The sequence below is a fragment of the Bos indicus genome, chromosome 2 (assembly GCF_029378745.1).
Source record: "Bos indicus isolate NIAB-ARS_2022 breed Sahiwal x Tharparkar chromosome 2, NIAB-ARS_B.indTharparkar_mat_pri_1.0, whole genome shotgun sequence".
NCBI lineage: Eukaryota > Metazoa > Chordata > Mammalia > Artiodactyla > Bovidae > Bos > Bos indicus.
In genome coordinates, this window is record NC_091761.1 from 77,204,351 (window position 1) to 77,211,110 (window position 6,760).

The 6,760-nt window shown below is 38.1% G+C and overlaps 1 pseudogene; it reads left to right on the plus strand.

The window, feature by feature from the left end:
- The first annotated feature begins 2,959 nt into the window (after nt 1-2,959).
- Nucleotides 2,960-3,629, plus strand: LOC109575473 (sentrin-specific protease 8-like; annotated as a pseudogene).
- The last annotated feature ends 3,131 nt before the right edge of the window (nt 3,630-6,760 follow it).

A 6,760-nucleotide genomic window follows, 5' to 3' on the forward strand; every position in this document is an offset into this window, starting at 1 on the left:
AGTTATTTTTGAGAGATTGGAGCAATAAAAATGTATTCCTGTGCCTATCAACATTGCTATTATTTTAATACATGTAAATAAAGTGGCCCCAGTTTTCTCATAACTCATTGAACAATCCCAATAATTAACAGTGATTATTATAAATTATGTCTGACCTCTTATCTTATTTTCACATGTACATCAAATCATTTACATTTCATCAGGCTTCTTGAATTGTAGGTTCCCAAGATATATGCAATGAAATTTTAATTAACAATCAAATTTGAGCCATACTAAAAACAAAAAAAAAATATTTTTAATGACAAATAGGTGTTAAACATTAAGATGAATCTGCCACTTGAATATGAGTACCAAGCTTGCACTTTCTCAAGTGCTATAATCAAATATTCCTCTAAAATAAAACTGGTGAGATTACTTTTCAAGACCAGTGCACATATATTCACATAAAATTGGGCATGACTGGACATAATAGAAGAAATTAATGAAAGGAAAATTTAAGATGGGAATCAGGACGAGAGAGATTTTAATGAGAACTAGTGAATGGTACAATGATCTCCCATGAGGAAGTTCAGAGACTTCATTTTTCATGCACGACATGCATACTGCATGAAGAAGAATTTTTTGGAGAATCAAACCTTGCTGCTGATCCCAGAAAGCAGGGCATACTGATTCAATATATGAATTTAGATGCTTCTTTTTGAAATGCCCATGCCCTGCAACTTATAAGGAATGATAAAATAATTTTGTATATGTATCTACCACCCTTTAAGGAAAAAAGATTGCTCTCTTAAATCTGTTTCATTTTCTGTCTTGTACTATAGGTTGAACCACATGAAATTACTAATGTTTTGAAAATCAAAAATGATTGACTCTTTACAATATATATTTTTTTTATTTAAACCTCATACATTGGTCCTTTTCAAGAGCATCCTCATATTTTTTATATCTTAAAAAAATCTGCTGAGGTGTATACTGCCAGCTGAATAGGTACTAGTCCTATAGGTATCTTTCTAACCCTTGTTTTGGTTCCCAGTTTCTCTCATCCCTTCATCTTAACAGATACTTCAAGTCTCTTTTCTGGTGGTTGAATTGACTCCATCCCATTAAGATCTCTTTGCCTTTGTTATAAGAGTGATTGCTGGACTGTCCTTTTCTTAATAGAGGTTGAATATTCTGTCTCAGAGAAAAAAAAGCAATTTAAGGCAAGTTTTTAAATTCCATCATGTCAAATTCAAAAACTAATAGCTTTCATGCCAAAATGCCTTTGGCTTCCCCTAACAATTGTGTGCGTGCTCAGTTGTGTATGACTCTTTGCAACCCCATGAACTGTAGCCTGCCAGGCTCCTCTGTTCATGGGATTTTCCAGGCAAGAATACTGGAGTGCGTTGCCATTTTCTCTTCCAGGGAATAGATCTTCCTGACCCAGGGATTGAACACATATCCCTTAGGTCTCCTGCATTGGCAGGCAGATTCTTTACCACTAGCACCACCTGGTTAGCCCCATAATAATAATACTTGTATAATTAATTTATTAACTACCATTAATAAATTTGCATTATTCTTAAACTAGCTACGTATTGGGTTGGCCAAAAACTTCATTCAGAATTTTCCGTAGTTCAGTTCAGTAGCTCAGTCATGTCCGACTCTTTGTGACCCCATGGACTGCAGCATGCCAGGCTTCCATGTCCATAACCAGCTGCCATAGCTTGCTCAAAGCCATGTCCATACAGCCAGTGGTGCCATCCAACCATCTCATCCTCTGTCATCCCCTTCTCCTCCCGCCTTCAATCTTTCCCAGCATCTGGGTCTTTTCAAGTGAGTCAGCTCTCCACATCAGGTGGCCAAAGTATTGGAGTTTCAGCTTCAGCATCAGACCTTCCAATGAATATTCAGGATTGATTTCCTTTAGGATTGACTGGTTTGATCTCTTTGCAGTCCAAGGGACTCTCAAAAGTCTTCTCCAACACCACATTTCAAAAGCATCAATTCTTTGGTGCTCAGTTTATAGTCCAACACTCACATCCATACATGACCACTGGAAAAACCATAACTTTGACTAGATGGACCTCTGTTGGCAAAGTAATGAATCTGTTTTTTAATATGCTTTCTAGGTTGGTCACAGCTTTTCTTCCAAGGAGAAAGTGTCTTTTAATTTCATGGCTGCAGTCATCATCTGCAGTGGTTTTGGAGCCCCAAAAGGTAAAGTCTCTCACTGTTTCCATTATTTCCCCATCTATTTTCCATGAAGTGATACCTGAAACAACTTTTTGGCTAACCCAATATATCAGCCTATTTTAGAACTAATAAATTCCAAGGGTAAATGTTTAAGTAGCTTCTTTTTTTCTTTATTTTGGTCTGACTTATTCTGGAAAATCAAGACAGAGTGAACTTGAATAAATGGGAGGGTTTTTTTTCCCCCACAACTTTAAAAATTTTTCTTTTCTCCTCTCATTTTTTTCTTCTTCTTCTTCTTTTTTTTTTTTTTTGAAAGGACAACATTAAACACAAACTTCCTTTAATTTTCAGTATATATTTGGCAATACACTTGCATGTATTTTCAAAGATGTTTCAACAGGTTGCAATCCTAATTCTCCATTAGAGATTTGACTGAAAACAATGCTAAAGTAAAGTCTTATGTCCTTGGTGGGGTAGGACACTTCCTCATTATTTATGTTCCATATCATTAAGCTCCACTGCTATGCATTAGGCAGGGTTTTTACCTTAGTTCAGGCTAGAAATAAAGACAGAATGCAATGCTTAACCTGCAAAAGCTTGTCTTCAACTGGGCAAAGCTATGTGAAAAATATAATGAAGATCAAGTGAGAATATTCACCATGAAAACTGTTTCTATCAATGGTCTTAATATTATAGAATTCCTAATAAAATTCTAGATACTTTTCCAGCCTGTACAGAGCTGCCTGGAGGCTGGAAGTGGTGGTGAGGTCCAAAGCAGCTTCTGGAATTTCTGAACACCCCTGGTCAGTATAAGATGGATCCAGTAGTCTTGAGTTACATGGACAATGTACTGTGGCAATTAGATGTCTCACTACTGGATCCTCCAAGCTGGCTCAATGACCATGATATTGGGTTTGCCTTTGAATACTTTGCCAACAGTCAATTTCATGACTGCACTGACCATGTCTGCTTCATCAGCCCCGAAGTTACTCAGTTCATCAAGTGCACTGGCAACCCAGCAGAGATGGCCATGTTCCTTGAGCAGTTGGACCTCCCAAATAAGAGAGTTATATTTTTAGCCATCAATGATAATTCCACACACACAGCTGGGGGAACCCACTGGAGCTTGTTTGTTTATCTGCAAGATAAAAATGGCTTTTTTTCATTATGATTCTCATAGTAGTAGTAACTCATTCCGTACAAAGAAGGTAGCAGAGAAACTAGAAGCTTTCTTAGGCAGAAAAGGATACAAACTGGCCTTTGTGGCAGAGAAAGCCCCTGCTGGACAAAACAGCTATGACTGTGGGATGTACGTGATATGTAACACTGAGGCTTTGTGTCAGAACTTCTTTAGACAACAGCCAGAATCACTACTGCAGCTACTCACTCCTACATATATCACACAGAAGAGAGAAGAATGGAAATATCTCATTGCCAGACTTGTTAAAAATTAGCTGTTGAAATATATTTGACTTTTGAAGTCTGTTCTTTCTGCCTGTCCCCATGTATTGAATGGCTGCAGTCTCAGTGCCTGAGGGAAGATGCCTAGGAGAGGAAAGCTTAGAATACTTACTTTATCCTAAAAGAATGTTGTTCTCTGTATTATCCTAAAGAAAAATTTTACTTTAACCGTAATTTCAGAACAATATTAATCACCAAAACTGATTAATTCCCTTTTGGGCTCTCTTATCCACATTGGTTTATTCCAAAGAGGGGAAAAAATGATCTGTAAAACAAATTAAGAATATATGAAATCTAAAAGCAAGAAGAAAATCATAGAGCAATCAAAAAATTATTGCACAGCCCACATATTTCAAGAGATCAACTGGCTAGAAACAGATCTCAAAACCTAACCTAATTCAAGATCAAAGTATTATCAATTACTCAGTTCTGTGATATCTCTTTCATTCAACAAGCAAAGGCTTTCCCAGCTATGCTGTTAAGTAACTTCAGTTGTGTCCGACTCTGTGCGACCCCATAGACGGCAGCCCACCAGGCTCCCCCATCCCTGGGATTCTCCAGGCAAGAACACTGGAGTGGGTTGCCATTGCCTTCTCCAATGCATGAAAGTGAAAAGTGAAAGTGAAGTCGCTCAGTCCTGTCTGCCCCTCAGCGACCCCATGGACTGCAGCGCACCAGGTTCCTCCATCCATGGGATTTTCCAGGCAAGAGTACTGGAGTGGGGTGCCATTGCCTTCCCAGCTATAATCTTTGCCAGTACTTTATAAAAGTGGTGTTAGCCCATAGTCACCCATCTGATTCCTTGAGCACCTTAAGAAAGGGAGAATCTTAAATAACTTTGTTGAAATAAATGTCTGTTGTGGACCTCTTGTTTTGCATCTGGAACTTGCTAAAGTTGGTTTATTTTTGTAAAGGAGGAAAAAGTGGCCTTTCTAAACTTGTTCATTTAATTAAAGAATGCAGACAATGTAATTTTTGAAATGCTATTCTTTCTTAAAAAAAAAAAATCTAGTTGACTTCAGGAAATTTGTGTGTTAGTCATTCAGTCGTATTTGACACTTTGCTACTCCATGGACTGTAGCCCACCAGGCTTCTCTGACCATGGAGTTCTTCAGGGAAGAATACTGGAGTGTGTTGCTATTTCCTTCTCCAACAGGAAGCTTATGAGGACCTTTTAATTAATAAATACAAAGGTTACTTAGAGGTAGTTGGACATTTTTATGAATAAATACAATATTCTAGTGCCAGGCCAAACTATTTTCTTAAGTCCAACTGCATCCATCAGAAATTTATGGGTGACCATCAAACTTCTATAAATGTTCTTCTCTCCATCATCTCTACTCTGGGGAGAGGAAGAAAAAAAAAATTATCTCTATAGTAACTAAGACTCTGGGATTCTAAAAATCTACATGTGTCTCAGTCTTCCTACATTATCCTTAGTTCTTTTCTGTTGCTTTTTGGAGTAGCAGTGATTTGTCAAAGAAGATTCCTTTGTCCATTATCTTTGGTTCAAGGTAAACCTGTGATCGTGGATAAGTCATTTCTCTGAGGTTCATATACACTTGTCTGTAATCTGAAAGTGTTGGTAACCAGATCTGATATTTGGTATGAGAATTAAATTGAGTAACACAGTTCAAGTACCTCATAAAGTATGTGTTCAAGAAATGAATTTCATTATGAAAATTTAATCTGTTGTTGAAACTCACAACTCTGAGATGAGGTCAACTTTGGGATTCATTTTGCTTCAAAGATTTACTAAGAGATGGATGGTCTACACTGTAATGGTCAGTTTCATTTTTTCATTGTTTTAAAAATCTCTGAAGTCATTACAGATTCATAGGAAGTTGCAAAAGTGTACAGATTCGGGGGAAAATGATCAGAAAAAAAGAATATAGATCTATGTATAATTAAATCACTTTGTTGTACACCTAAAACTAACATAACATTGTAAATCAACTTTTGTTCTTCAGTGGCTAACCGTGTCTGACTCTTGGTGACCTCATGGACTATAGCATGCCAGACTCTTCTGTCCTCCAGTATCTCCTGGAGATACTGTTCAAACTTATGTTCATTTTGTCAATAATACCAATATGTCAATATTGAATCAATAATGCTATCAACTCTACCTCAATGAAAAAAAAGGCATACAGTCCATTTGCCATTCACCTAACTTCCCCAGTGGTGACAACTTACCTAACTATGCTGCTGCTGCTGAGTCGCATCAGTTGTGTCCGACCCCATAGACGGCAGCCCACCAGGCTTCCCTGTCCCTGGGATTCTCCAGGCAAGAATACTGGAGTGGGTTGCCATTTCCTTCTCCAATGCATGAAAGTGAAAAGTGAAAGTGAAGTTGTTCAGTTGTGTCTGACTCTTAGCGATCTCATGGACTGCAGCCTACCAGGCTCCTCCATCCATGGGATTTTCCAGGCAAGAGTACTGGAGTGGGGCGCCATTGCCTTCTCTGACCTAACTATAGTTCAATATAAAAACCAGAAGACTGATATGAATGCAATACCATTAACTAGACTATAGACCTTATTCAGTTTTCACCATTATTTATATGAACCTTTTGTGTGTGTGTATGTCTGATTACATACGGGAGTGTTCAGTTATATGCAGTGCTTTCCACTTATAAATTAGTGCAACCACTCCTAAAATCAAGGTACAGAATTGCTCCATCACCATGAAAGAACTCTTCCTGCTATCTGTTTATGTTGACAACATTCCTACCTTCCAACGCTGGCCTTGTCCTTTTGGCGACCACTCACTTGCCTCTTGTATTTATTTCCTCTTGCTATGTAACCAATTATCACAAATGAATGAGCCTAAAGCAAAAAAAAAAAATGTTTGTCTTATGACTGGGTCAGAAGTCCAGGCATAGTAAGAACAACTGGTTTCCCTGTTAGGATCTCACAGACAAACCAAGATATGGGCCATTTCAGGCTCTTATCTGGAGCCTCTGGGAGATAATTCATCAGCTTCATTCAGGTTGAATTCAGTTCTCTGCAGTTGTAAGACCAAGATTCCATTCCCTTGCTAGCTGGAAGGTCTAGTTATTGGTCTGATGTGTCCCTTAACTTGGAAAGTCTGCTCACATCTCTTGGCTCACAGCCCTGGTCCATCT